The following is a 25,737-nucleotide window of genomic DNA, read 5'->3' as shown; positions in this document are numbered from 1 at the left end:
ACTAACGTCTCTCTAGTTTTTTGTTTTCGAAGTTTAGTTCGAAATACTTCTGATGGTGTCACTGCCTGAACAAGAGGCTGCGCAGGCGCCGTGGCTTAGTTGGTTAAAGCGCCTGTCTAGTAAACAGAAGATTATGAGTTCGAATCTCACCGGTGCCTCGAGAGTCAAGACTAACGTCTCTCTAGTTTTTTTTTTGTTTTCGAAGTATAGTTCGAAATACTTCTGATGGTGTCACTGCCTGAACAACAGGCTGCGCAGGCGCCGTGGCTTAGTTGGTTAAAGCGCCTGTCTAGTAAACAGAAGATTATGAGTTCGAATCTCACTGGTGCCTCGAGAGTCAAGACTAACGTCTCTCTAGTTTTTTTTGTTTTCGAAGTATAGTTCGAAATACTTCTGATGGTGTCACTGCCTGAACAACAGGCTGCGCAGGCGCCGTGGCTTAGTTGGTTAAAGCGCCTGTCTAGTAAACAGGAGATCGTGAGTTCGAATATCACCGGTGCCTCGAGAGTCAAGACAAACGTCCCTCTACTTTTTTGTTTTCGAAGTCTAGTTCGAAATACTTCTGATGGTGTTACTGCCTGAACAAGACGCTGCGTAGGCGCCGTGGCTTAGTTGGTTAAAGTGCCTGTCTAGTAAACAGGAGATCATGAGTTGGAATCTCACCGGTGCCTCGAGAGTCAAGACAAACGGCTCTCTAGTTTTTTGTTTTCGAAGTTTACTTCGAAACACTTCTGATGGTGTCACTGCCTGAACAAGACGCTGCACAGGCGCCGTGGCTTAGTTGGTTAAAGCGCCTGTCTAGTAAACAGGAGATCGTGAGTTCGAATATCACCGGTGCCTCTAGAGTCAAGACAAACGTCTCTCTACTTTTTTGTTTTCGAAGTTTAGTTCGAAATACTTCTGATGGTGTCACTGCCTGAACAAGACGCTGCGTAGGCGCCGTGGCTTAGTTGGTTAAAGCGCCTGTCTAGTAAACAGGAGATCATGAGTTCGAATCTCACCGGTGCCTCAAGAGTCAAGACTAACGTCTCTCTAGTTTTTTGTTTTTGAAGTTTAGTTCGAAATACTTCTGATGGTGTCACTGCCTGAACAAGACGCTGCACAGGTGCCGTGGCTTAGTTGGGTAAAGCGCCTGTCTAGTAAACAGGAGATCATGAGTTCGAATCTCACCGGTGCCTCGAGAGTCAAGACTAACGTCTCTCTAATATTTTTTGTTTTCGAAGTTTAGTTAGAAATACTTCTGATGGTGTCACTGACTGAACAAGGCGCTGCGCAGGCGCCATGGCTTAGTTAGTTAAAGCGCCTGTCTAGTAAACAGGAGATCGTGAGTTCGAATTTCACCGGTGCCTCGAGAGTCAAGACAAACGGCTCTCTAGTTTTTTGTTTTCGAAGTTTACTTCGAAACACTTCTGATGGTGTCACTGCCTGAACAAGACGCTGCGCAGGCGCCGTGGCTTAGTTGGTTAAAGCGCCTGTCTAGTAAGAGGAAGATCGTGAGTTCGAATCTCACCTGTGCCTCGAGAGTCAAGACAAACGTCTCTCAAGTTTCTTGTTTTCGAAGTTTAGTTCGAAATACTTCTGATGGTGTCACTAATGAACAAGGCGCTGCGCAGGCGCCATGGCTTAGTTAGTTAAAGCGCCTGTCTAGTAAACAGGAGATCGTGAGTTCGAATTTCACCGGTGCCTAGAGAGTCAAGACAAACGGCTCTCTAGTTTTTTTGCTTTCGAAGTTTACTTCGAAACACTTCTGATGGTGTCACTGCCTGAACAAGACGCTGCGCAGGCGCCGTGGCTTAGTTGGTAAAGCGCCTGTCTAGTAAACAGGAGATCGTGAGTTCGAATATCACCGGTGCCTCGAGAGTCAAGACAAACGTCCCTCTACTTTTTTGCTTTTGAAGTCTAGTTCGAAATATTTCTGATCGTGTTACTGCCTGAACAAGACGCTGCGTAGGCGCCGTGGCTTAGTTGGTTAAAGCGCCTGTCTAGTAAACAGGAGATCATGAGTTCGAATCTCACCGGTGCCTCGAGAGTCAAGACAAACGTCTCTCTAGTTTTTTGTTTTCGAAGTTTAGTTCGAAATACTTCTGATGGTGTCACTGCCTGAACAAGACGCTGCGCAGGCGCCGTGGCTTAGTTAGTTAAAGCGCCTGTCTAGTAAACAGGAGATCGTGAGTTCGAATCTCACCGGTGCCTTGGGAGTCAAGACTAACGTCTCTCTAGTTTTTTGTTTTCGAACATTCATGACTTCTTTGCGCAAACACGTACACGGACACAAGGAAAAGAGGCAAACAACACGGGCGCCCGTCTTGTTTGCCTCTTTTCCTTGTGTCCGTGTACGTGTTTGCGCAAAGAAGTCATGATCGAGTACGAACTCGCCCAACTTTCAGTACTTTTGTTTTCGAAGTTTAGTTCGAAATACTTCTGATGGTGTCACTGCCTGAACAAGACGCTGCGCAGGCGCCATGGCTTATTTGGTTAAAGCGCCTGTCTAGTAAACCGGAGATCGTGAGTTCGAATCTCACCGGTGCCTCGGGAGTCAAGACTAACGTCTCTCTAGATTTTTGTTTTCGAAGTTTAGTTCGAAATACTTCTGATGGTGTCACTGCCTGAACAAGACGCTGCACAGGTGCCGTGGCTTAGTTGGGTAAAGCGCCTGTCTAGTAAACAGGAGATCATGAGTTCGAATCTCACCGGTGCCTCGAGAGTCAAGACTAACGTCTCTCTAGTTTTTTTGTTTTCGAAGTTTAGTTAGAAATACTTCTGATGGTGTCACTGACTGAACAAGGCGCTGCGCAGGCGCCATGGCTTAGTTAGTTAAAGCGCCTGTCTAGTAAACAGGAGATCGTGAGTTCGAATTTCACCGGTGCCTCGAGAGTCAAGACAAACGGCTCTCTAGTTTTTTGTTTTCGAAGTTTACTTCGAAACACTTCTGATGGTGTCACTGCCTGAACAAGACGCTGCGCAGGCGCCGTGGCTTAGTTGGTTAAAGCGCCTGTCTAGTAAGAGGAAGATCGTGAGTTCAAATCTCACCTGTGCCTCGAGAGTCAAGACAAACGTCTCTCAAGTTTCTTGTTTTCGAAGTTTAGTTTGAAATACTTCTGATGGTGTCACTGACTGAACAAGGCGCTGCGCAGGCGCCATGGCTTAGTTAGTTAAAGCGCCTGTCTAGTAAACAGGAGATCGTGAGTTCGAATTTCACCGGTGCCTAGAGAGTCAAGACAAACGGCTCTCTAGTTTTTTTGCTTTCGAAGTTTACTTCGAAACACTTCTGATGGTGTCACTGCCTGAACAAGACGCTGCGCAGGCGCCGTGGCTTAGTTGGTTAAAGCGCCTGTCTAGTAAACAGGAGATCGTGAGTTCGAATATCACCGGTGCCTCGAGAGTCAAGACTAACGTCTCTCTAGTTTTTTGTTTTCGAACATTCATGACTTCTTTGCGCAAACACGTACACGGACACAAGGAAAAGAGGCAAACAACACGGGCGCCCGTCTTGTTTGCCTCTTTTCTTTGTGTCCGTGTACGTGTTTGCGCAAAGAAGTCATGATCGAGTACGAACTCGCCCAACTTTCAGTACTTTTGTTTTCGAAGTTTAGTTCGAAATACTTCTGATGGTGTCACTGCCTGAACAAGACGCTGCGCAGGCGCCATGGCTTATTTGGTTAAAGCGCCTGTCTAGTAAACCGGAGATCGTGAGTTCGAATCTCACCGGTGCCTCGGGAGTCAAGACTAACGTCTCTCTAGATTTTTGTTTTCGAAGTTTAGTTCGAAATACTTCTGATGGTGTCACTGCCTGAACAAGACGCTGCACAGGTGCCGTGGCTTAGTTGGGTAAAGCGCCTGTCTAGTAAACAGGAGATCATGAGTTCGAATCTCACCGGTGCCTCGAGAGTCAAGACTAACGTCTCTCTAGTTTTTTTTGTTTTCGAAGTTTAGTTAGAAATACTTCTGATGGTGTCACTGACTGAACAAGGCGCTGCGCAGGCGCCATGGCTTAGTTAGTTAAAGCGCCTGTCTAGTAAACAGGAGATCGTGAGTTCGAATTTCACCGGTGCCTCGAGAGTCAAGACAAACGGCTCTCTAGTTTTTTGTTTTCGAAGTTTACTTCGAAACACTTCTGATGGTGTCACTGCCTGAACAAGACGCTGCGCAGGCGCCGTGGCTTAGTTAGTTAAAGCGCCTGTCTAGTAAACAGGAGATCGTGAGTTCGAATTTCACCGGTGCCTCGAGAGTCAAGACAAACGACTCTCTAGTTTTTTTGTTTTCGAAGTTTACTTCGAAACACTTCTGATGGTGTCACTGCCTGAACAAGACGCTGCGCAGGCGCCGTGGCTTAGTTAGTTAAAGCGCCTGTCTAGTAAACAGGAGATCGTGAGTTCGAATCTCACCGGTGCCTCAGTAGTCAAGACTAACGTCTCTCTAGTTTTTTGTTTTCGAACATTCATGACTTCTTTGCGCAAACACGTACACGGACACAAGGAAAAGAGGCTAACAACACGGGCGCCCGTGGTGTTTGCCTCTTTTCCTTGTGTCCGTGTACGTGTTTCCGCAAAGAAGTCATGATCGAGTACGAACTCGCCCAACTTTCAGTACTTTTGTTTTTGAAGTTTAGTTCGAAATACTTCTGATGGTGTCACTGCCTGAACAAGACGCTGCGCCGGCGCCGTGGCTTATTTGGTTAAAGCGCCTGTCTAGTAAACCGGAGATCGTGAGTTAGAATCTCACCGGTGCCTCGGGAGTCAAGACAAACGTCTCTCTAGTTTTTTGTTTTCGAAGTATAGTTCGAAATACTTCAGATGGTGTCACTGCCTGAACAAGACGCTGCGCAGGCGCCGTGGCTTCGTTAGTTAAAGCGCTTGTCTAGTAAACAGGAGATCGTGAGTTCCAATCTCACCGGTGCCTCGGGAGTCAAGACTAACGTCTCTAGTTTTTTGTTTTCGAAGTTTAGTTCGAAATACTTCTGTGGGTGTCACTGCCTGAACAAGACGCTGCACAGGTGCCGTGGCTTAGTTGGTTAAAGCGCCTGTCTAGTAAACAGGAGATCGTGAGTTCAAATCTCACCGGTGACTCGAGAGTCAAGACAAACATCTCTCTAGCTTTTTGTTTTCGAAGTTTAGTTCGAAATACTTCTGATGGTGTCACTGCCTGAACAACAGGCTGCGCAGGCGCCGTGGCTTAGTTGGTTAAAACGCCTGTCTAGTAAACAGAAGATTATGAGTTCGAATCTCACCGGTGCCTCGAGAGTCATCCCCTACCCCTTCCCGAGAGGCATGGGAGACTGCCCTCCTCGACAGCTCATCACTAGAGTCTCAACGGGCTCTGGTGAGACGGGCGCGAGTAGGGGCCTCGTCATGCGGTGTCCCGGACTAAGGACGCCGACCATGTAGCAGGGTCATGCTTTGGCCCCGTACCTCTCTCTTTTACAATAAATGTTTTTCATCATCATCGAGAGTCAAGACTAACGTCTCTCTAGTTTTTTTTGTTTTCGAAGTTTAGTTAGAAATACTTCTGACGGTGTCACTGCCTGAACAAAATGCTGCGCAGGCGCTGTGGCTTAGTTAGTTAAAGCGCCTTTCTAGTAAACAGGAAATCGTGAGTTCGAATCTCACCGGTGCCTCGAGAGTCAAGACTAACGTCTCTCTAGTTTTTTGTTTTCGAAGTATAGTTCGAAATACTTCTGATGGTGTCACTGCCTGAACAAGACGCTGCGCGGGCGCTGTGGCTTAGTTAGTTAAAGCGCCTGTCTAGTAAGAGGAAGATCGTGAGTTCGAATCTCACCTGTGCCTCGAGAGTCAAGACAAACGTCTCTCAAGTTTCTGTTTTTCGAAGTTTAGTTCGAAATACTTTTGATGGTGTCACTGACTGAACAAGGCGCTGCGCAGGCGCCATGGCTTAGTTAGTTAAAGCGCCTGTCTAGTAAACAGAAGATCGTGAGTTCGAATTTTGCCGGTGCCTCGAGAGTCAAGACAAACGGCTCTCTAGTTTTTTTTGTTTTTGAAGTTTACTTCGAAACACTTCTGATGGTGTCACTGCCTGAAGAAGACGCTGCGCCGGCGCCGTGGCTTATTTTGTTAAAGCGCCTGTCTAGTAAACTGGAGATCGTGAGTTCGAATCTCACCGGTGCCTCGAGAGTGAAGACAAACGTCTCTCTAGTTTTTTTGTTTTCGAAGTATAGTTCGAAATACTTCAGATGGTGTCACTGCCTGAACAAGACGCTGCGCAGGCGCCGTGGCTTAGTTAGTTAAAGCGTTTGTCAAGTAAACAGGAGATCGTGAGTTCGAATCTCACCGGTGCCTCGGGAGTCAAGACTAACGTCTCTAGTTTTTTGTTTTCGAAGTTTAGTTCGAAATACTTCTGATGGTGTCACTGCCTGAACAAGACGCTGCACAGGTGCCGTGGCTTAGTTGGTTAAAGCGCCTGTCTAGTAAACAGGAGATCGTGAGTTCAAATCTCACCGGTGCCTCGAGAGTCAAGACAAACATCTCTCTAGCTTTTTGTTTTCGAAGTTTAGTTCGAAATACTTCTGATGGTGTCACTGCCTGAACAACAGGCTGCGCAGGCGCCGTGGCTTAGTTAGTTAAAGCGCCTGTCTAGTAAACAGGAGATCGTGAGTTCGAATCTTACCTGTGCCTCGACAGTCAAGACAAACGTCTCTCAAGTTTCTTGTTTTCGAAGTTTAGTTCGAAATACTTCTGATGGTGTCACTGACTGAACAAGGCGCTGCGCAGGCGCCATGGCTTAGTTAGTTGAAGCGCCTGTCTAGTAAACAGGAGATCGTGAGTTCTAATTTCACCGGTGCCTCGAGAGTCAAGACAAACGGCTCTCTAGTTTTGTTTTTCGAAGTTTACTTCGAAACACTTCTGATGGTGTCACTGCCTGAACAAGACGCTGCGCAGGCGCCGTGGCTTAGTTGGTTAAAGCGCCTGTCTAGTAAACAGGAGATCGTGAGTTCGAATATCACCGGTGCCTCTAGAGTCAAGACAAACGTCTCTCAACTTTTTTGTTTTCGAAGTTTAGTTCGAAATACTTCTGATGGTGTCACTGCCTGAACAAGACGCTGCGTAGGCGCCGTGGCTTAGTTGGTTAAAGAGCCTGTCTAGTAAACAGAAGATCATGAGTTCGAATCTCACCGGTGCCTCAAGAGTCAAGACTAACGTCTCTCTAGTTTTTTGTTTTTGAAGTTTAGTTCGAAATACTTCTGATGGTGTCACTGCCTGAACAAGACGCTGCACAGGTGCCGTGGCTTAGTTGGGTAAAGCGCCTGTCTAGTAAACAGGGGATCATGAGTTCGAATCTCACCGGTGCCTCGAGAGTCAAGACTAACGTCTCTCTAATTTTTTTTGTTTTCGAAGTTTAGTTAGAAATACTTCTGATGGTGTCACTGACTGAACAAGGCGCTGCGCAGGCGCCATGGCTTAGTTAGTTAAAGCGCCTGTCTAGTAAACAGGAGATCGTGAGTTCGAATTTCACCGGTGCCTCGAGAGTCAAGACAAACGTCTCTCTAGTTTTTTGTTTTCGAAGTTTAGTTCGAAATACTTCTGATGGTGTCACTGCCTGAACAAGACGCTGCGCAGGCGCCGTGGCTTAGTTAGTTAAAGCGCCTGTCTAGTAAACAGGAGATCGTGAGTTCGAATCTCACCGGTGCCTCGGGAGTCAAGACTAACGTCTCTCTAGTTTTCTGTTTTCGAACATTCATGACTTCTTTGCGCAAACACGTACACGGACACAAGGAAAAGAGGCACACAACACGGGCGCCCGTGTTGTTTGCCTCTTTTCCTTGTGTCCGTGTACGTGTTTCCGCAAAGAAGTCATGATCGAGTACGAACTCGCCCAACTTTCAGTACTTTTGTTTTCGAAGTTTAGTTCGAAATACTTCTGATGGTGTCACTGCCTGAACAAGACGCTGCGCCGGCGCCGTGGCTTATTTGGTTAAAGCGCCTGTCTAGTAAACCGGAGATCGTGAGTTCGAATCTCACCGGTGCCTCGGGAGTGAAGACTAACGTCTCTAGTTTTTTGTTTTCGAAGTTTAGTTCGAAATACTTCTGATGGTGTCACTGCCTGAACAACAGGCTGCGCAGGCGCCGTGGCTTAGTTGGTTAAAGCGCCTGTCTAGTAAACAGAAGATTATGAGTTCGAATCTCACCGGTGCCTCGATAGTCAAGACTAACGTCTCTCTAGTTTTTTTTGTTTTCGAAGTTTAGTTAGAAATACTTCTGATGGTGTCACTGCCTGAACATAATGCTGCGCAGGCGCTGTGGCTTAGTTAGTTAAAGCGCCTTTCTAGTAAACAGGAGATCGTGAGTTCGAATCTCACCGGTGCCTCGAGAGTCAAGACTAATGTCTCTCTAGTTTTTTGTTTTCGAAGTATAGTTTGAAATACTTCTGATGGTGTCACTGCCTGAACAAGACGCTGCGCGGGCGCTGTGGCTTAGTTAGTTAAAGCGCCTGTCTAGTAAGAGGAAGATCGTGAGTTCGAATCTCACCTGTGCCTCGAGAGTCAAGACAATTGTCTCTCAAGTTTCTGTTTTTCGAAGTTTAGTTCGAAATACTTCTGATGGTGTCACTGCCTGAACAAGACGCTGCGGAGGCGCCGTGGCTTAGTTGGTTAAAGCGCCTGTCTAGTAAACAGGAGATCGTGAGTTCGAATATCACCGGTGCCTCGAGAGTCAAGACAAACGTCCCTCTACTTTTTTGTTTTCGAAGTCTAGTTCGAAATACTTCTGATGGTGTTACTGCCTGAACAAGACGCTGCGTAGGCGCCGTGGCTTAGTTGGTTAAAGCGCCTGTCTAGTAAACAGGAGATCATGAGTTCGAATCTCACCGGTGCCTCGAGAGTCAAGACAAACGTCTCTCTAGTTTTTTTGTTTTCGAAGTTTAGTTCGAAATACTTCTGATGGTGTCACTGCCTGAACAAGACGCTGCGCAGGCGCCGTGGGTTAGTTAGTTAGAGCGCCTGTCTAGTAAACAGGAGGTCGTGAGTTCGAATCTCACCGGTGCCTCGGGAGTCAAGACTAACGTCTCTCTAGTTTTTTGTTTTCGAACATTCATGACTTCTTTGCGCAAACACGTACACGGACACAAGGAAAAGAGGCAAACAACACGGGCGCCCGTGTTGTTTGCCTCTTTTCCTTGTGTCCGTGTACGTGTTTGCGCAAAGAAGCCATGATCGAGTACGAACTCGCCCAACTTTCAGTACTTTTGTTTTCGAAGTTTAGTTCGAAATACTTCTGATGGTGTCACTGCCTGAACAAGACGCTGCGCAGGCGCCGTGGCTTATTTGGTTCAAGCGCCTGTCTAGTAAACCGGAGATCGTGAGTTCGAATTTCACCGGTGCCTCGAGAGTCAAGACAAACGGCTCTCTAGTTTTTTGTTTTCGAAGTTTACTTCGAAACACTTCTGATGGTGTCACTGCCTGAACAAGACGCTGCGCAGGCGCCGTGGCTTAGTTGGTTAAAGCGCCTGTCTAGTAAACAGGAGATCGTGAGTTCGAATATCACCGGTGCCTCGAGAGTCAAGAGAAACGTCTCTCTAGTTTTTTTGTTTTCGAAGTATAGTTCGAAATACTTCAGATGGTGTCAATGCCTGAACAAGACGCTGCGCAGGCGCCGTGGCTTAGTTAGTTAAAGCGCCTGTCTAGTAAACAGGAGATCGTGAGTTCGAATATCACCGGTGCCTCGGGAGTCAAGACTAACGTCTCTCTAGTTTTTTGTTTTCGAAGTTTAGTTCGAAATACTTCTGATGGTGTCACTGCCTGAACAAGAGGCTGCGCAGGCGCCGTGGCTTAGTTGGTTAAAGCGCCTGTCTAGTAAACAGAAGATTATGAGTTCGAATCTCACCGGTGCCTCGAGAGTCAAGACTAACGTCTCTCTAGTTTTTTTTTGTTTTCGAAGTATAGTTCGAAATACTTCTGATGGTGTCACTGCCTGAACAACAGGCTGCGCAGGCGCCGTGGCTTAGTTGGTTAAAGCGCCTGTCTAGTAAACAGAAGATTATGAGTTCGAATCTCACTGGTGCCTCGAGAGTCAAGACTAACGTCTCTCTAGTTTTTTTTTTGTTTTCGAAGTATAGTTCGAAATACTTCTGATGGTGTCACTGCCTGAACAACAGGCTGCGCAGGCGCCGTGGCTTAGTTGGTTAAAGCGCCTGTCTAGTAAACAGGAGATCGTGAGTTCGAATATCACTGGTGCCTCGAGAGTCAAGACAAACGTCCCTCTACTTTTTTGTTTTCGAAGTCTAGTTCGAAATACTTCTGATGGTGTTACTGCCTGAACAAGACGCTGCGTAGGCGCCGTGGCTTAGTTGGTTAAAGTGCCTGTCTAGTAAACAGGAGATCATGAGTTGGAATCTCACCGGTGCCTCGAGAGTCAAGACTAACGTCTCTCTAGTTTTTTTTTGTTTTCGAAGTATAGTTCGAAATACTTCTGATGGTGTCACTGCCTGAACAAGACGCTGCACAGGCGCCGTGGCTTAGTTGGTTAAAGCGCCTGTCTAGTAAACAGGAGATCGTGAGTTCGAATATCACCGGTGCCTCTAGAGTCAAGACAAACGTCTCTCTACTTTTTTGTTTTCGAAGTTTAGTTCGAAATACTTCTGATGGTGTCACTGCCTGAACAAGACGCTGCGTAGGCGCCGTGGCTTAGTTGGTTAAAGAGCCTGTCTAGTAAACAGGAGATCATGAGTTCGAATCTCACCGGTGCCTCAAGAGTCAAGACTAACGTCTCTCTAGTTTTTTGTTTTTGAAGTTTAGTTCGAAATACTTCTGATGGTGTCACTGCCTGAACAAGACGCTGCACAGGTGCCGTGGCTTAGTTGGGTAAAGCGCCTGTCTAGTAAACAGGGGATCATGAGTTCGAATCTCACCGGTGCCTCGAGAGTCAAGACTAACGTCTCTCTAATTTTTTTTGTTTTCGAAGTTTAGTTAGAAATACTTCTGATGGTGTCACTGACTGAACAAGGCGCTGCGCAGGCGCCATGGCTTAGTTAGTTAAAGCGCCTGTCTAGTAAACAGGAGATCGTGAGTTCGAATTTCACCGGTGCCTCGAGAGTCAAGACAAACGTCTCTCTAGTTTTTTGTTTTCGAAGTTTAGTTCGAAATACTTCTGATGGTGTCACTGCCTGAACAAGACGCTGCGCAGACGCCGTGGCTTAGTTAGTTAAAGCGCCTGTCTAGTAAACAGGAGATCGTGAGTTCGAATCTCACCGGTGCCTCGGGAGTCAAGACTAACGTCTCTCTAGTTTTCTGTTTTCGAACATTCATGACTTCTTTGCGCAAACACGTACACGGACACAAGGAAAAGAGGCAAACAACACGGGCGCCCGTGTTGTTTGCCTCTTTTCCTTGTGTCCGTGTACGTGTTTCCGCAAAGAAGTCATGATCGAGTACGAACTCGCCCAACTTTCAGTACTTTTGTTTTCGAAGTTTAGTTCGAAATACTTCTGATGGTGTCACTGCCTGAACAAGACGCTGCGCCGGCGCCGTGGCTTATTTGGTTAAAGCGCCTGTCTAGTAAACCGGAGATCGTGAGTTCGAATCTCACCGGTGCCTCGGGAGTCAAGACTAACGTCTCTAGTTTTTTGTTTTCGAAGTTTAGTTCGAAATACTTCTGATGGTGTCACTGCCTGAACAACAGGCTGCGCAGGCGCCGTGGCTTAGTTGGTTAAAGCGCCTGTCTAGTAAACAGAAGATTATGAGTTCGAATCTCACCGGTGCCTCGATAGTCAAGACTAACGTCTCTCTAGTTTTTTTTTGTTTTCGAAGTTTAGTTAGAAATACTTCTGATGGTGTCACTGCCTGAACATAATGCTGCGCAGGCGCTGTGGCTTAGTTAGTTAAAGCGCCTTTCTAGTAAACAGGAGATCGTGAGTTCGAATCTCACCGGTGCCTCAAGAGTCAAGACTAATGTCTCTCTAGTTTTTTGTTTTCGAAGTATAGTTTGAAATACTTCTGATGGTGTCACTGCCTGAACAAGACGCTGCGCGGGCGCTGTGGCTTAGTTAGTTAAAGCGCCTGTCTAGTAAGAGGAAGATCGTGAGTTCGAATCTCACCTGTGCCTCGAGAGTCAAGACAATTGTCTCTCAAGTTTCTGTTTTTCGAAGTTTAGTTCGAAATACTTCTGATGGTGTCACTGCCTGAACAAGACGCTGCGCAGGCGCCGTGGCTTAGTTGGTTAAAGCGCCTGTCTAGTAAACAGGAGATCGTGAGTTCGAATATCACCGGTGCCTCGAGAGTCAAGACAAACGTCCCTCTACTTTTTTGTTTTCGAAGTCTAGTTCGAAATACTTCTGATGGTGTTACTGCCTGAACAAGACGCTGCGTAGGCGCCGTGGCTTAGTTGGTTAAAGCGCCTGTCTAGTAAACAGGAGATCATGAGTTTGAATCTCACCGGTGCCTCGAGAGTCAAGACAAACGTCTCTCTAGTTTTTTTGTTTTCGAAGTTTAGTTCGAAATACTTCTGATGGTGTCACTGCCTGAACAAGACGCTGCGCAGGCGCCGTGGGTTAGTTAGTTAGAGCGCCTGTCTAGTAAACAGGAGGTCGTGAGTTCGAATCTCACCGGTGCCTCGGGAGTCAAGACTAACGTCTCTCTAGTTTTTTGTTTTCGAACATTCATGACTTCTTTGCGCAAACACGTACACGGACACAAGGAAAAGAGGCAAACAACACGGGCGCCCGTGTTGTTTGCCTCTTTTCCTTGTGTCCGTGTACGTGTTTGCGCAAAGAAGCCATGATCGAGTACGAACTCGCCCAACTTTCAGTACTTTTGTTTTCGAAGTTTAGTTCGAAATACTTCTGATGGTGTCACTGCCTGAACAAGACGCTGCGCAGGCGCCGTGGCTTATTTGGTTCAAGCGCCTGTCTAGTAAACCAGAGATCGTGAGTTCGAATTTCACCGGTGCCTCGAGAGTCAAGACAAACGGCTCTCTAGTTTTTTGTTTTCGAAGTTTACTTCGAAACACTTCTGATGGTGTCACTGCCTGAACAAGACGCTGCGCAGGCGCCGTGGCTTAGTTGGTTAAAGCGCCTGTCTAGTAAACAGGAGATCGTGAGTTCGAATATCACCGGTGCCTCGAGAGTCAAGAGAAACGTCTCTCTAGTTTTTTTGTTTTCGAAGTATAGTTCGAAATACTTCAGATGGTGTCAATGCCTGAACAAGACGCTGCGCAGGCGCCGTGGCTTAGTTAGTTAAAGCGCCTGTCTAGTAAACAGGAGATCGTGAGTTCGAATATCACCGGTGCCTCGGGAGTCAAGACTAACGTCTCTCTAGTTTTTTGTTTTCGAAGTTTAGTTCGAAATACTTCTGATGGTGTCACTGCCTGAACAAGAGGCTGCGCAGGCGCCGTGGCTTAGTTGGTTAAAGCGCCTGTCTAGTAAACAGAAGATTATGAGTTCGAATCTCACCGGTGCCTCGAGAGTCAAGACTAACGTCTCTCTAGTTTTTTTTTTGTTTTCGAAGTATAGTTCGAAATACTTCTGATGGTGTCACTGCCTGAACAACAGGCTGCGCAGGCGCCGTGGCTTAGTTGGTTAAAGCGCCTGTCTAGTAAACAGAAGATTATGAGTTCGAATCTCACTGGTGCCTCGAGAGTCAAGACTAACGTCTCTCTAGTTTTTTTTTGTTTTCGAAGTATAGTTCGAAATACTTCTGATGGTGTCACTGCCTGAACAACAGGCTGCGCAGGCGCCGTGGCTTAGTTGGTTAAAGCGTCTGTCTAGTAAACAGGAGATCGTGAGTTCGAATATCACCGGTGCCTCGAGAGTCAAGACAAACGTCCCTCTACTTTTTTGTTTTCGAAGTCTAGTTCGAAATACTTCTGATGGTGTTACTGCCTGAACAAGACGCTGCGTAGGCGCCGTGGCTTAGTTGGTTAAAGTGCCTGTCTAGTAAACAGGAGATCATGAGTTGGAATCTCACCGGTGCCTCGAGAGTCAAGACAAACGGCTCTCTAGTTTTTTGTTTTCGAAGTTTACTTCGAAACACTTCTGATGGTGTCACTGCCTGAACAAGACGCTGCACAGGCGCCGTGGCTTAGTTGGTTAAAGCGCCTGTCTAGTAAACAGGAGATCGTGAGTTCGAATATCACCGGTGCCTCTAGAGTCAAGACAAACGTCTCTCTACTTTTTTGTTTTCGAAGTTTAGTTCGAAATACTTCTGATGGTGTCACTGCCTGAACAAGACGCTGCGTAGGCGCCGTGGCTTAGTTGGTTAAAGCGCCTGTCTAGTAAACAGGAGATCATGAGTTCGAATCTCACCGGTGCCTCAAGAGTCAAGACTAACGTCTCTCTAGTTTTTTGTTTTTGAAGTTTAGTTCGAAATACTTCTGATGGTGTCACTGCCTGAACAAGACGCTGCACAGGTGCCGTGGCTTAGTTGGGTAAAGCGCCTGTCTAGTAAACAGGAGATCATGAGTTCGAATCTCACCGGTGCCTCGAGAGTCAAGACTAACGTCTCTCTAATATTTTTTGTTTTCGAAGTTTAGTTAGAAATAATTCTGATGGTGTCACTGACTGAACAAGGCGCTGCGCAGGCGCCATGGCTTAGTTAGTTAAAGCGCCTGTCTAGTAAACAGGAGATCGTGAGTTCGAATTTCACCGGTGCCTCGAGAGTCAAGACAAACGGCTCTCTAGTTTTTTGTTTTCGAAGTTTACTTCGAAACACTTCTGATGGTGTCACTGCCTGAACAAGACGCTGCGCAGGCGCCGTGGCTTAGTTGGTTAAAGCGCCTGTCTAGTAAGAGGAAGATCGTGAGTTCGAATCTCACCTGTGCCTCGAGAGTCAAGACAAACGTCTCTCAAGTTTCTTGTTTTCGAAGTTTAGTTCGAAATACTTCTGATGGTGTCACTGACTGAACAAGGCGCTGCGCAGGCGCCATGGCTTAGTTAGTTAAAGCGCCTGTCTAGTAAACAGGAGATCGTGAGTTCGAATTTCACCGGTGCCTAGAGAGTCAAGACAAACGGCTCTCTAGTTTTTTTGCTTTCGAAGTTTACTTCGAAACACTTCTGATGGTGTCACTGCCTGAACAAGACGCTGCGCAGGCGCCGTGGCTTAGTTGGTAAAGCGCCTGTCTAGTAAACAGGAGATCGTGAGTTCGAATATCACCGGTGCCTCGAGAGTCAAGACAAACGTCCCTCTACTTTTTTGCTTTTGAAGTCTAGTTCGAAATACTTCTGATCGTGTTACTGCCTGAACAAGACGCTGCGTAGGCGCCGTGGCTTAGTTGGTTAAAGCGCCTGTCTAGTAAACAGGAGATCATGAGTTCGAATCTCACCGGTGCCTCGAGAGTCAAGACAAACGTCTCTCTAGTTTTTTGTTTTCGAAGTTTAGTTCGAAATACTTCTGATGGTGTCACTGCCTGAACAAGACGCTGCGCAGGCGCCGTGGCTTAGTTAGTTAAAGCGCCTGTCTAGTAAACAGGAGATCGTGAGTTCGAATCTCACCGGTGCCTTGGGAGTCAAGACTAACGTCTCTCTAGTTTTTTGTTTTCGAACATTCATGACTTCTTTGCGCAAACACGTACACGGACACAAGGAAAAGAGGCAAACAACACGGGCGCCCGTCTTGTTTGCCTCTTTTCCTTGTGTCCGTGTACGTGTTTGCGCAAAGAAGTCATGATCGAGTACGAACTCGCCCAACTTTCAGTACTTTTGTTTTCGAAGTTTAGTTCGAAATACTTCTGATGGTGTCACTGCCTGAACAAGACGCTGCGCAGGCGCCATGGCTTATTTGGTTAAAGCGCCTGTCTAGTAAACCGGAGATCGTGAGTTCGAATCTCACCGGTGCCTCGGGAGTCAAGACTAACGTCTCTCTAGATTTTTGTTTTCGAAGTTTAGTTCGAAATACTTCTGATGGTGTCACTGCCTGATCAAGACGCTGCACAGGTGCCGTGGCTTAGTTGGGTAAAGCGCCTGTCTAGTAAACAGGAGATCATGAGTTCGAATCTCACCGGTGCCTCGAGAGTCAAGACTAACGTCTCTCTAGTTTTTTTTGTTTTCGAAGTTTAGTTAGAAATACTTCTGATGGTGTCACTGACTGAACAAGGCGCTGCGCAGGCGCCATGGCTTAGTTAGTTAAAGCGCCTGTCTAGTAAACAGGAGATCGTGAGTTCGAATTTCACCGGTGCCTCGAGAGTCAAGACAAACGGCTCTCTAGTTTTTTGTTTTCGAAGTTTACTTCGAAACACTTCTGATGGTGTCACTGCCTGAACAAGACGCTGCGCAGGCGCCGTGGCTTAGTTGGTTAAAGCGCCTGTCTAGTAAGAGGAAGATCGTGAGTTCGAATCTCACCTGTGCCTCGAGAGTCAAGACAAACGTCTCTCAAGTTTCTTGTTTTCGAAGTTTAGTTCGAAATACTTCTGATGGTGTCACTGACTGAACAAGGCGCTGCGCAGGCGCCATGGCTTAGTTAGTTAAAGCGCCTGTCTAGTAAACAGGAGATCGTGAGTTCGAATTTCACCGGTGCCTAGAGAGTCAAGACAAACGGCTCTCTAGTTTTTTTGCTTTCGAAGTTTACTTCGAAACACTTCTGATGGTGTCACTGCCTGAACAAGAAGCTGCGCAGGCGCCGTGGCTTAGTTGGTTAAAGCGCCTGTCTAGTAAACAGGAGATCGTGAGTTCGAATTTCACCGGTGCCTCGAGAGTCAAGACAAACGTCTCTCTAGTTTTTTTGTTTTCGAAGTATAGTTCGAAATACTTCAGATGGTGTCAATGCTTGAACAAGACGCTGCGCAGGCGCCGTGGCTTAGTTAGTTAAAGCGCCTGTCTAGTAAACAGGAGATCGTGAGTTCGAATATCACCGGTGCCTCGGGAGTCAAGACTAACGTCTCTCTAGTTTTTTGTTTTCGAAGTTTAGTTCGAAATACTTCTGATGGTGTCACTGCCTGAACAAGAGGCTGCGCAGGCGCCGTGGCTTAGTTGGTTAAAGCGCCTGTCTAGTAAACAGAAGATTATGAGTTCGAATCTCACCGGTGCCTCGAGAGTCAAGACTAACGTCTCTCTAGTTTTTTTTTTGTTTTCGAAGTATAGTTCGAAATACTTCTGATGGTGTCACTGCCTGAACAACAGGCTGCGCAGGCGCCGTGGCTTAGTTGGTTAAAGCGCCTGTCTAGTAAACAGAAGATTATGAGTTCGAATCTCACTGGTGCCTCGAGAGTCAAGACTAACGTCTCTCTAGTTTTTTTTTGTTTTCGAAGTATAGTTCGAAATACTTCTGATGGTGTCACTGCCTGAACAACAGGCTGCGCAGGCGCCGTGGCTTAGTTGGTTAAAGCGCCTGTCTAGTAAACAGGAGATCGTGAGTTCGAATATCACCGGTGCCTCGAGAGTCAAGACAAACGTCCCTCTACTTTTTTGTTTTCGAAGTCTAGTTCGAAATACTTCTGATGGTGTTACTGCCTGAACAAGACGCTGCGTAGGCGCCGTGGCTTAGTTGGTTAAAGTGCCTGTCTAGTAAACAGGAGATCATGAGTTGGAATCTCACCGGTGCCTCGAGAGTCAAGACAAACGGCTCTCTAGTTTTTTGTTTTCGAAGTTTACTTCGAAACACTTCTGATGGTGTCACTGCCTGAACAAGACGCTGCACAGGCGCCGTGGCTTAGTTGGTTAAAGCGCCTGTCTAGTAAACAGGAGATCGTGAGTTCGAATATCACCGGTGCCTCTAGAGTCAAGACAAACGTCTCTCTACTTTTTTGTTTTCGAAGTTTAGTTCGAAATACTTCTGATGGTGTCACTGCCTGAACAAGACGCTGCGTAGGCGCCGTGGCTTAGTTGGTTAAAGCGCCTGTCTAGTAAACAGGAGATCATGAGTTCGAATCTCACCGGTGCCTCAAGAGTCAAGACTAACGTCTCTCTAGTTTTTTGTTTTTGAAGTTTAGTTCGAAATACTTCTGATGGTGTCACTGCCTGAACAAGACGCTGCACAGGTGCCGTGGCTTAGTTGGGTAAAGCGCCTGTCTAGTAAACAGGAGATCATGAGTTCGAATCTCACCGGTGCCTCGAGAGTCAAGACTAACGTCTCTCTAATATTTTTTGTTTTCGAAGTTTAGTTAGAAATACTTCTGATGGTGTCACTGACTGAACAAGGCGCTGCGCAGGCGCCATGGCTTAGTTAGTTAAAGCGCCTGTCTAGTAAACAGGAGATCGTGAGTTCGAATTTCACCGGTGCCTCGAGAGTCAAGACAAACGGCTCTCTAGTTTTTTGTTTTCGAAGTTTACTTCGAAACACTTCTGATGGTGTCACTGCCTGAACAAGACGCTGCGCAGGCGCCGTGGCTTAGTTGGTTAAAGCGCCTGTCTAGTAAGAGGAAGATCGTGAGTTCGAATCTCACCTGTGCCTCGAGAGTCAAGACAAACGTCTCTCAAGTTTCTTGTTTTCGAAGTTTAGTTCGAAATACTTCTGATGGTGTCACTAATGAACAAGGCGCTGCGCAGGCGCCATGGCTTAGTTAGTTAAAGCGCCTGTCTAGTAAACAGGAGATCGTGAGTTCGAATTTCACCGGTGCCTAGAGAGTCAAGACAAACGGCTCTCTAGTTTTTTTGCTTTCGAAGTTTACTTCGAAACACTTCTGATGGTGTCACTGCCTGAACAAGACGCTGCGCAGGCGCCGTGGCTTAGTTGGTAAAGCGCCTGTCTAGTAAACAGGAGATCGTGAGTTCGAATATCACCGGTGCCTCGAGAGTCAAGACAAACGTCCCTCTACTTTTTTGCTTTTGAAGTCTAGTTCGAAATATTTCTGATCGTGTTACTGCCTGAACAAGACGCTGCGTAGGCGCCGTGGCTTAGTTGGTTAAAGCGCCTGTCTAGTAAACAGGAGATCATGAGTTCGAATCTCACCGGTGCCTCGAGAGTCAAGACAAACGTCTCTCTAGTTTTTTGTTTTCGAAGTTTAGTTCGAAATACTTCTGATGGTGTCACTGCCTGAACAAGACGCTGCGCAGGCGCCGTGGCTTAGTTAGTTAAAGCGCCTGTCTAGTAAACAGGAGATCGTGAGTTCGAATCTCACCGGTGCCTTGGGAGTCAAGACTAACGTCTCTCTAGTTTTTTGTTTTCGAACATTCATGACTTCTTTGCGCAAACACGTACACGGACACAAGGAAAAGAGGCAAACAACACGGGCGCCCGTCTTGTTTGCCTCTTTTCCTTGTGTCCGTGTACGTGTTTGCGCAAAGAAGTCATGATCGAGTACGAACTCGCCCAACTTTCAGTACTTTTGTTTTCGAAGTTTAGTTCGAAATACTTCTGATGGTGTCACTGCCTGAACAAGACGCTGCGCAGGCGCCATGGCTTATTTGGTTAAAGCGCCTGTCTAGTAAACCGGAGATCGTGAGTTCGAATCTCACCGGTGCCTCGGGAGTCAAGACTAACGTCTCTCTAGATTTTTGTTTTCGAAGTTTAGTTCGAAATACTTCTGATGGTGTCACTGCCTGAACAAGACGCTGCACAGGTGCCGTGGCTTAGTTGGGTAAAGCGCCTGTCTAGTAAACAGGAGATCATGAGTTCGAATCTCACCGGTGCCTCGAGAGTCAAGACTAACGTCTCTCTAGTTTTTTTGTTTTCGAAGTTTAGTTAGAAATACTTCTGATGGTGTCACTGACTGAACAAGGCGCTGCGCAGGCGCCATGGCTTAGTTAGTTAAAGCGCCTGTCTAGTAAACAGGAGATCGTGAGTTCGAATTTCACCGGTGCCTCGAGAGTCAAGACAAACGGCTCTCTAGTTTTTTGTTTTCGAAGTTTACTTCGAAACACTTCTGATGGTGTCACTGCCTGAACAAGACGCTGCGCAGGCGCCGTGGCTTAGTTGGTTAAAGCGCCTGTCTAGTAAGAGGAAGATCGTGAGTTCAAATCTCACCTGTGCCTCGAGAGTCAAGACAAACGTCTCTCAAGTTTCTTGTTTTCGAAGTTTAGTTTGAAATACTTCTGATGGTGTCACTGACTGAACAAGGCGCTGCGCAGGCGCCATGGCTTAGTTAGTTAAAGCGCCTGTCTAGTAAACAGGAGATCGTGAGTTCGAATTTCACCGGTGCCTAGAGAGTCAAGACAAACGGCTCTCTAGTTTTTTTGCTTTCGAAGTTTACTTCGAAACACTTCTGATGGTGTCACTGCCTGAACAAGACGCTGCGCAGGCGCCGTGGCTTAGTTGGTTAAAGCGCCTGTCTAGTAAACAGGAGATCGTGAGTTCGAATATCACCGGTGCCTCGAGAGTCAAGACTAACGTCTCTCTAGTTTTTTGTTTTCGAACATTCATGACTTCTTTGCGCAAACACGTACACGGACACAAGGAAAAGAGGCAAACAACACGGGCGCCCGTCTTGTTTGCCTCTTTTCTTTGTGTCCGTGTACGTGTTTGCGCAAAGAAGTCATGATCGAGTACGAACTCGCCCAACTTTCAGTACTTTTGTTTTCGAAGTTTAGTTCGAAATACTTCTGATGGTGTCACTGCCTGAACAAGACGCTGCGCAGGCGCCATGGCTTATTTGGTTAAAGCGCCTGTCTAGTAAACCGGAGATCGTGAGTTCGAATCTCACCGGTGCCTCGGGAGTCAAGACTAACGTCTCTCTAGATTTTTGTTTTCGAAGTTTAGTTCGAAATACTTCTGATGGTGTCACTGCCTGAACAAGACGCTGCACAGGTGCCGTGGCTTAGTTGGGTAAAGCGCCTGTCTAGTAAACAGGAGATCATGAGTTCGAATCTCACCGGTGCCTCGAGAGTCAAGACTAACGTCTCTCTAGTTTTTTTTGTTTTCGAAGTTTAGTTAGAAATACTTCTGATGGTGTCACTGACTGAACAAGGCGCTGCGCAGGCGCCATGGCTTAGTTAGTTAAAGCGCCTGTCTAGTAAACAGGAGATCGTGAGTTCGAATTTCACCGGTGCCTCGAGAGTCAAGACAAACGGCTCTCTAGTTTTTTGTTTTCGAAGTTTACTTCGAAACACTTCTGATGGTGTCACTGCCTGAACAAGACGCTGCGCAGGCGCCGTGGCTTAGTTAGTTAAAGCGCCTGTCTAGTAAACAGGAGATCGTGAGTTCGAATTTCACCGGTGCCTCGAGAGTCAAGACAAACGACTCTCTAGTTTTTTTGTTTTCGAAGTTTACTTCGAAACACTTCTGATGGTGTCACTGCCTGAACAAGACGCTGCGCAGGCGCCGTGGCTTAGTTAGTTAAAGCGCCTGTCTAGTAAACAGGAGATCGTGAGTTCGAATCTCACCGGTGCCTCAGTAGTCAAGACTAACGTCTCTCTAGTTTTTTGTTTTCGAACATTCATGACTTCTTTGCGCAAACACGTACACGGACACAAGGAAAAGAGGCTAACAACACGGGCGCCCGTGGTGTTTGCCTCTTTTCCTTGTGTCCGTGTACGTGTTTCCGCAAAGAAGTCATGATCGAGTACGAACTCGCCCAACTTTCAGTACTTTTGTTTTTGAAGTTTAGTTCGAAATACTTCTGATGGTGTCACTGCCTGAACAAGACGCTGCGCCGGCGCCGTGGCTTATTTGGTTAAAGCGCCTGTCTAGTAAACCGGAGATCGTGAGTTAGAATCTCACCGGTGCCTCGGGAGTCAAGACAAACGTCTCTCTAGTTTTTTGTTTTCGAAGTATAGTTCGAAATACTTCAGATGGTGTCACTGCCTGAACAAGACGCTGCGCAGGCGCCGTGGCTTCGTTAGTTAAAGCGCTTGTCTAGTAAACAGGAGATCGTGAGTTCCAATCTCACCGGTGCCTCGGGAGTCAAGACTAACGTCTCTAGTTTTTTGTTTTCGAAGTTTAGTTCGAAATACTTCTGTGGGTGTCACTGCCTGAACAAGACGCTGCACAGGTGCCGTGGCTTAGTTGGTTAAAGCGCCTGTCTAGTAAACAGGAGATCGTGAGTTCAAATCTCACCGGTGACTCGAGAGTCAAGACAAACATCTCTCTAGCTTTTTGTTTTCGAAGTTTAGTTCGAAATACTTCTGATGGTGTCACTGCCTGAACAACAGGCTGCGCAGGCGCCGTGGCTTAGTTGGTTAAAACGCCTGTCTAGTAAACAGAAGATTATGAGTTCGAATCTCACCGGTGCCTCGAGAGTCATCCCCTACCCCTTCCCGAGAGGCATGGGAGACTGCCCTCCTCGACAGCTCATCACTAGAGTCTCAACGGGCTCTGGTGAGACGGGCGCGAGTAGGGGCCTCGTCATGCGGTGTCCCGGACTAAGGACGCCGACCATGTAGCAGGGTCATGCTTTGGCCCCGTACCTCTCTCTTTTACAATAAATGTTTTTCATCATCATCGAGAGTCAAGACTAACGTCTCTCTAGTTTTTTTTGTTTTCGAAGTTTAGTTAGAAATACTTCTGACGGTGTCACTGCCTGAACAAAATGCTGCGCAGGCGCTGTGGCTTAGTTAGTTAAAGCGCCTTTCTAGTAAACAGGAAATCGTGAGTTCGAATCTCACCGGTGCCTCGAGAGTCAAGACTAACGTCTCTCTAGTTTTTTGTTTTCGAAGTATAGTTCGAAATACTTCTGATGGTGTCACTGCCTGAACAAGACGCTGCGCGGGCGCTGTGGCTTAGTTAGTTAAAGCGCCTGTCTAGTAAGAGGAAGATCGTGAGTTCGAATCTCACCTGTGCCTCGAGAGTCAAGACAAACGTCTCTCAAGTTTCTGTTTTTCGAAGTTTAGTTCGAAATACTTTTGATGGTGTCACTGACTGAACAAGGCGCTGCGCAGGCGCCATGGCTTAGTTAGTTAAAGCGCCTGTCTAGTAAACAGAAGATCGTGAGTTCGAATTTTGCCGGTGCCTCGAGAGTCAAGACAAACGGCTCTCTAGTTTTTTTTGTTTTTGAAGTTTACTTCGAAACACTTCTGATGGTGTCACTGCCTGAAGAAGACGCTGCGCAGGCGCCGTGGCTTAGTTGGTTAAAGCGCCTGTCTAGTAAACAGGAGATCGTGAGTTCGAATATCACCGGTGCCTCGAGAGTCAAGACAAACGTCCCTCTACTTTTTTTTGTTTTCGAAGTCTAGTTCGAAATACTTCTGATGGTGTTACTGCCTGAACAAGACGCTGCGTAGGCGCCGTGGCTTAGCATTCTTTCGTCGGCTCTCACGCGCGTCGGACGCAGGAATCATGTGCTCCGTAGGAGCGGCGTTTGCGGCATATACTAGCCGCGGTAACAGGATGACCGAAGACGAAGACGCAGGATATGAGATTATTTTGCCACCACTGCCCAAGGGACGCGTCGCGCAAAACACCGTGTTTTTACACGGTGATGTGCGCGGCAGACCGTATCGAGTCGAAGATTTCCCAGACGCGCTCGGACCTACAGGACTGCGGCCGGAGGTGTTGGCACTGGGGGCCTACCAGATAAACCATGTCTGGGCAGTCACCATGAACAACGCGGACGCTACGAAACGCTTGCTGGACGTGAAGGAGCTGAAAGTCAAGGGCCGACGCTGCATCATCGTAGACCCCCAGGATCAGCAGGTGCGGCTGCGTCTTCATTGGCTGCTGTACGGCGTCAACGATGAAGACGTGCGAACGGCGTTGGCGGCTTTTGGGAAGGTCGTACAAGTCACAAGGGAGCAATGGCGTGTTCAAGGTGTCAGCGATAAGGGTTCAACCACACGGACTGTGCTTCTTAAGCTCAAGAGTGGCGTGAAGGTTGAAGATCTTCCGCATCAAATCAGGGTGGCTGGTGAACTGGCACTTGTGGTTGCACCTGGTCGGCCAATGCAGTGTCTGCGCTGCCAAGGTACCGGCCATGTTAGAAGAGAGTGTAAGGTACCCCGATGCTCGCGTTGTCGGCGGTTCGGCCACAGCGAAGATGCGTGCATGCGCACGTACGCATCGGCTATCGGTCCAGCCGAAGGTGAAGACACAGCAGAGTTGGTGATGGACGTGACCGAGGCTGAAGACGCGGCGAAAGGCGCGGGCGACGCGGTGAACCCAGAAGCTTCAACAGGTACAGTTACACCGACTGGTGGTGATGAACCAGCAGCCAAAGCAGACATAGCATCTGGGGAGGTGGTTACTCAAGAGCCAGCTGGCCAAACCGAAGAAGGCTTCACAAGCACCCCATCGAAGGAGCCTGAGCCGGCTGAATTAACCGAACTTCCAGTGTCGTGCGAGAGTATCAGTGGTGGGGCGCAAAGCAAAAGACCCCGCGAGCAGTCTGCAGGACGGCGTGAGGCGTCCAGCGAAAAGCAAGAAGAGGGGCCACCTGCGAAGGCGGCAACTTCGTTCAGACGCAGCAGCACAAGGCTGCGTCCCAACCCGATATCGGACAATCACTGGCCACCTTTGTCCTCCAGTGGCACGGGTCCACCTGGAGGCTCCGAAGATGTCTAGCTCTATGCTAGACGCCGAAGGTAATCACCATGCCCCGGGCTAACTTCCTAACTATGTAGACATGGATGTTGTACCGAAACTTAGAGTGGCAACGTTAAATGTTCGAGGTCTTGCCGCCAAGCAGAAGCAGAGCCAAGTCTACAGGCTGCTCGTGGATCATGAGTTGGATATACTAGCTGTACAAGAAACAAAAGTAGACGGTGAGAAGGAGGCCCGGGGCATGGTGCTGAGGTTCACGACGCGTTACTACGCAATTGTAACTCAAGCAATAGGCACTTCTGCAGGCTGTGTTTTGTTCATTAAGAAGGTACCGGGTCTGGTAGTGCAAGGTACCTTTTCTTGCCCGTCTGGTAGATTGGTTTCCTGTGATTTAGTATTCAATGAATGTCAGTGGCGTATAGTGTGTATTTATGCACCAACCATTTGCGAGGAGCGAGCAATGTTTTTTTTCAAGTCTAAAGCAGCACTTCACTTTGGAAAGGAAATATGTATTACTGGGTGATTTTAACTGCGTCCTCAATGGGCGATATCGAGCAAACGGACGCGCCATTTACGATAAAAGTAGTAGGACGCTAGCGGACGTAGTTACTGAATTCGAGTTAGAAGACGTGGGCAGCTGTATGGAGGGAACGCGGGATGTGCGTTTCACACATTTTCAGGAAAATAGCCATGCGCGTCTTGATCGCATTTACGTGTCGCTTGAATTAATAGCCCACTGTAAGACATACGCTGTCTAGCCAATACACTTCAGTGATCATTGTTTAGTTAAATGTGATATGGGAGAGAAAACAAAACGTGGAACTTTCTCATGGGAGCTGTGGAAGATGAATTCCACTTTGATCACTCACGAGTATTTCTTAGATCAGGTAATGAACTGTATCAATGAAATAAAAATGGATGATGAAGTTAAACTTGCAGAACAATGGGAAGAGTTCAAGCAGCGAATAAAAATAAAAGCTATTGAGCGTTCTTGCGCATTGAGTTACGAAAGGAAAAAGAAAGAAAAAGAACTCCGAAAGACTTTGGAAAGACTAATAGACTTGGAGTGCAAACAACCGGGAGAGTACAAAATTGACATACGCAATATTAAGCAGAAACTTGCTCTGTTTGACGAGGAACGCTACCGCGGTGCTCTCGTCCGTGCTAGGGCTGAGGCATTAGCGGCTGGAGAGACGCCGACCAAAAGAGCGTTAGGCGTGGAGAAAACGAACGCTCGACGGAATGATATCGAAAAAATAGAGAAGGACGGTGACGAAGTAACCGATACGGACAGCATTTTATCCGTATTTTCAAGTCATTTTGAAACCCTTTTTGCGTGTAGACAGGTAAACCTAGAAAGATTTGAAGAGGAATATTTAGGACGCATGCCGCAAGTGAATGAGGAAGTGAAAAACGCTTTGGAATTATCTATATCTGCATCTGAAGTTGAACGG

The 25,737-nt window shown here is 47.2% G+C and overlaps 35 non-coding genes across 35 annotated transcripts; all 35 read left to right on the top strand.

Moving 5' to 3' along the window:
• Positions 1 to 428: 428 nt before the first annotated feature.
• TRNAT-AGU (transfer RNA threonine (anticodon AGU)) lies at positions 429 to 502 on the top strand. The gene has a single exon. It is a non-coding gene; the product is annotated as a tRNA-Thr (tRNA).
• Positions 503 to 766: 264 nt separating this feature from the next.
• On the top strand, positions 767 to 840 carry TRNAT-AGU (transfer RNA threonine (anticodon AGU)). Its single transcript has one exon. It is a non-coding gene; the product is annotated as a tRNA-Thr (tRNA).
• A 95-nt stretch (positions 841 to 935) lies between these two features.
• TRNAT-AGU (transfer RNA threonine (anticodon AGU)) lies at positions 936 to 1,009 on the top strand. The gene has a single exon. It is a non-coding gene; the product is annotated as a tRNA-Thr (tRNA).
• Positions 1,010 to 1,782: 773 nt separating this feature from the next.
• Positions 1,783 to 1,855, top strand: TRNAT-AGU (transfer RNA threonine (anticodon AGU)). The gene has a single exon. It is a non-coding gene; the product is annotated as a tRNA-Thr (tRNA).
• Positions 1,856 to 1,950: 95 nt separating this feature from the next.
• Positions 1,951 to 2,024, top strand: TRNAT-AGU (transfer RNA threonine (anticodon AGU)). The gene has a single exon. It is a non-coding gene; the product is annotated as a tRNA-Thr (tRNA).
• Positions 2,025 to 2,119: 95 nt separating this feature from the next.
• Positions 2,120 to 2,193, top strand: TRNAT-AGU (transfer RNA threonine (anticodon AGU)). Its single transcript has one exon. It is a non-coding gene; the product is annotated as a tRNA-Thr (tRNA).
• Positions 2,194 to 3,303: 1,110 nt separating this feature from the next.
• Positions 3,304 to 3,377, top strand: TRNAT-AGU (transfer RNA threonine (anticodon AGU)). Its single transcript has one exon. It is a non-coding gene; the product is annotated as a tRNA-Thr (tRNA).
• A 942-nt stretch (positions 3,378 to 4,319) lies between these two features.
• On the top strand, positions 4,320 to 4,393 carry TRNAT-AGU (transfer RNA threonine (anticodon AGU)). Its single transcript has one exon. It is a non-coding gene; the product is annotated as a tRNA-Thr (tRNA).
• Positions 4,394 to 6,386: 1,993 nt separating this feature from the next.
• On the top strand, positions 6,387 to 6,460 carry TRNAT-AGU (transfer RNA threonine (anticodon AGU)). Its single transcript has one exon. It is a non-coding gene; the product is annotated as a tRNA-Thr (tRNA).
• A 432-nt stretch (positions 6,461 to 6,892) lies between these two features.
• TRNAT-AGU (transfer RNA threonine (anticodon AGU)) lies at positions 6,893 to 6,966 on the top strand. Its single transcript has one exon. It is a non-coding gene; the product is annotated as a tRNA-Thr (tRNA).
• A 604-nt stretch (positions 6,967 to 7,570) lies between these two features.
• On the top strand, positions 7,571 to 7,644 carry TRNAT-AGU (transfer RNA threonine (anticodon AGU)). The gene has a single exon. It is a non-coding gene; the product is annotated as a tRNA-Thr (tRNA).
• Positions 7,645 to 8,583: 939 nt separating this feature from the next.
• Positions 8,584 to 8,657, top strand: TRNAT-AGU (transfer RNA threonine (anticodon AGU)). The gene has a single exon. It is a non-coding gene; the product is annotated as a tRNA-Thr (tRNA).
• A 95-nt stretch (positions 8,658 to 8,752) lies between these two features.
• Positions 8,753 to 8,826, top strand: TRNAT-AGU (transfer RNA threonine (anticodon AGU)). The gene has a single exon. It is a non-coding gene; the product is annotated as a tRNA-Thr (tRNA).
• Positions 8,827 to 9,428: 602 nt separating this feature from the next.
• Positions 9,429 to 9,502, top strand: TRNAT-AGU (transfer RNA threonine (anticodon AGU)). The gene has a single exon. It is a non-coding gene; the product is annotated as a tRNA-Thr (tRNA).
• Positions 9,503 to 10,112: 610 nt separating this feature from the next.
• Positions 10,113 to 10,186, top strand: TRNAT-AGU (transfer RNA threonine (anticodon AGU)). Its single transcript has one exon. It is a non-coding gene; the product is annotated as a tRNA-Thr (tRNA).
• A 267-nt stretch (positions 10,187 to 10,453) lies between these two features.
• On the top strand, positions 10,454 to 10,527 carry TRNAT-AGU (transfer RNA threonine (anticodon AGU)). Its single transcript has one exon. It is a non-coding gene; the product is annotated as a tRNA-Thr (tRNA).
• A 1,618-nt stretch (positions 10,528 to 12,145) lies between these two features.
• TRNAT-AGU (transfer RNA threonine (anticodon AGU)) lies at positions 12,146 to 12,219 on the top strand. The gene has a single exon. It is a non-coding gene; the product is annotated as a tRNA-Thr (tRNA).
• Positions 12,220 to 12,314: 95 nt separating this feature from the next.
• Positions 12,315 to 12,388, top strand: TRNAT-AGU (transfer RNA threonine (anticodon AGU)). The gene has a single exon. It is a non-coding gene; the product is annotated as a tRNA-Thr (tRNA).
• A 602-nt stretch (positions 12,389 to 12,990) lies between these two features.
• On the top strand, positions 12,991 to 13,064 carry TRNAT-AGU (transfer RNA threonine (anticodon AGU)). The gene has a single exon. It is a non-coding gene; the product is annotated as a tRNA-Thr (tRNA).
• A 610-nt stretch (positions 13,065 to 13,674) lies between these two features.
• On the top strand, positions 13,675 to 13,748 carry TRNAT-AGU (transfer RNA threonine (anticodon AGU)). The gene has a single exon. It is a non-coding gene; the product is annotated as a tRNA-Thr (tRNA).
• A 264-nt stretch (positions 13,749 to 14,012) lies between these two features.
• Positions 14,013 to 14,086, top strand: TRNAT-AGU (transfer RNA threonine (anticodon AGU)). Its single transcript has one exon. It is a non-coding gene; the product is annotated as a tRNA-Thr (tRNA).
• A 95-nt stretch (positions 14,087 to 14,181) lies between these two features.
• On the top strand, positions 14,182 to 14,255 carry TRNAT-AGU (transfer RNA threonine (anticodon AGU)). The gene has a single exon. It is a non-coding gene; the product is annotated as a tRNA-Thr (tRNA).
• A 774-nt stretch (positions 14,256 to 15,029) lies between these two features.
• Positions 15,030 to 15,102, top strand: TRNAT-AGU (transfer RNA threonine (anticodon AGU)). Its single transcript has one exon. It is a non-coding gene; the product is annotated as a tRNA-Thr (tRNA).
• Positions 15,103 to 15,197: 95 nt separating this feature from the next.
• Positions 15,198 to 15,271, top strand: TRNAT-AGU (transfer RNA threonine (anticodon AGU)). Its single transcript has one exon. It is a non-coding gene; the product is annotated as a tRNA-Thr (tRNA).
• A 95-nt stretch (positions 15,272 to 15,366) lies between these two features.
• TRNAT-AGU (transfer RNA threonine (anticodon AGU)) lies at positions 15,367 to 15,440 on the top strand. Its single transcript has one exon. It is a non-coding gene; the product is annotated as a tRNA-Thr (tRNA).
• Positions 15,441 to 16,551: 1,111 nt separating this feature from the next.
• On the top strand, positions 16,552 to 16,625 carry TRNAT-AGU (transfer RNA threonine (anticodon AGU)). Its single transcript has one exon. It is a non-coding gene; the product is annotated as a tRNA-Thr (tRNA).
• A 610-nt stretch (positions 16,626 to 17,235) lies between these two features.
• On the top strand, positions 17,236 to 17,309 carry TRNAT-AGU (transfer RNA threonine (anticodon AGU)). Its single transcript has one exon. It is a non-coding gene; the product is annotated as a tRNA-Thr (tRNA).
• Positions 17,310 to 17,573: 264 nt separating this feature from the next.
• TRNAT-AGU (transfer RNA threonine (anticodon AGU)) lies at positions 17,574 to 17,647 on the top strand. Its single transcript has one exon. It is a non-coding gene; the product is annotated as a tRNA-Thr (tRNA).
• A 95-nt stretch (positions 17,648 to 17,742) lies between these two features.
• TRNAT-AGU (transfer RNA threonine (anticodon AGU)) lies at positions 17,743 to 17,816 on the top strand. Its single transcript has one exon. It is a non-coding gene; the product is annotated as a tRNA-Thr (tRNA).
• A 773-nt stretch (positions 17,817 to 18,589) lies between these two features.
• TRNAT-AGU (transfer RNA threonine (anticodon AGU)) lies at positions 18,590 to 18,662 on the top strand. Its single transcript has one exon. It is a non-coding gene; the product is annotated as a tRNA-Thr (tRNA).
• Positions 18,663 to 18,757: 95 nt separating this feature from the next.
• On the top strand, positions 18,758 to 18,831 carry TRNAT-AGU (transfer RNA threonine (anticodon AGU)). Its single transcript has one exon. It is a non-coding gene; the product is annotated as a tRNA-Thr (tRNA).
• Positions 18,832 to 18,926: 95 nt separating this feature from the next.
• TRNAT-AGU (transfer RNA threonine (anticodon AGU)) lies at positions 18,927 to 19,000 on the top strand. The gene has a single exon. It is a non-coding gene; the product is annotated as a tRNA-Thr (tRNA).
• Positions 19,001 to 20,110: 1,110 nt separating this feature from the next.
• On the top strand, positions 20,111 to 20,184 carry TRNAT-AGU (transfer RNA threonine (anticodon AGU)). The gene has a single exon. It is a non-coding gene; the product is annotated as a tRNA-Thr (tRNA).
• A 942-nt stretch (positions 20,185 to 21,126) lies between these two features.
• Positions 21,127 to 21,200, top strand: TRNAT-AGU (transfer RNA threonine (anticodon AGU)). The gene has a single exon. It is a non-coding gene; the product is annotated as a tRNA-Thr (tRNA).
• Positions 21,201 to 22,856: 1,656 nt separating this feature from the next.
• TRNAT-AGU (transfer RNA threonine (anticodon AGU)) lies at positions 22,857 to 22,930 on the top strand. The gene has a single exon. It is a non-coding gene; the product is annotated as a tRNA-Thr (tRNA).
• The last annotated feature ends 2,807 nt before the right edge of the window (positions 22,931 to 25,737 follow it).

This window comes from Rhipicephalus microplus, unplaced genomic scaffold (assembly GCF_043290135.1).
Source record: "Rhipicephalus microplus isolate Deutch F79 unplaced genomic scaffold, USDA_Rmic scaffold_62, whole genome shotgun sequence".
In the NCBI taxonomy this organism is placed as follows: Eukaryota; Metazoa; Arthropoda; class Arachnida; order Ixodida; family Ixodidae; genus Rhipicephalus; species Rhipicephalus microplus.
The sequence above is the reverse complement of the archived record's forward strand: the minus strand, read 5'-3'. Positions and strand labels throughout refer to the sequence as shown.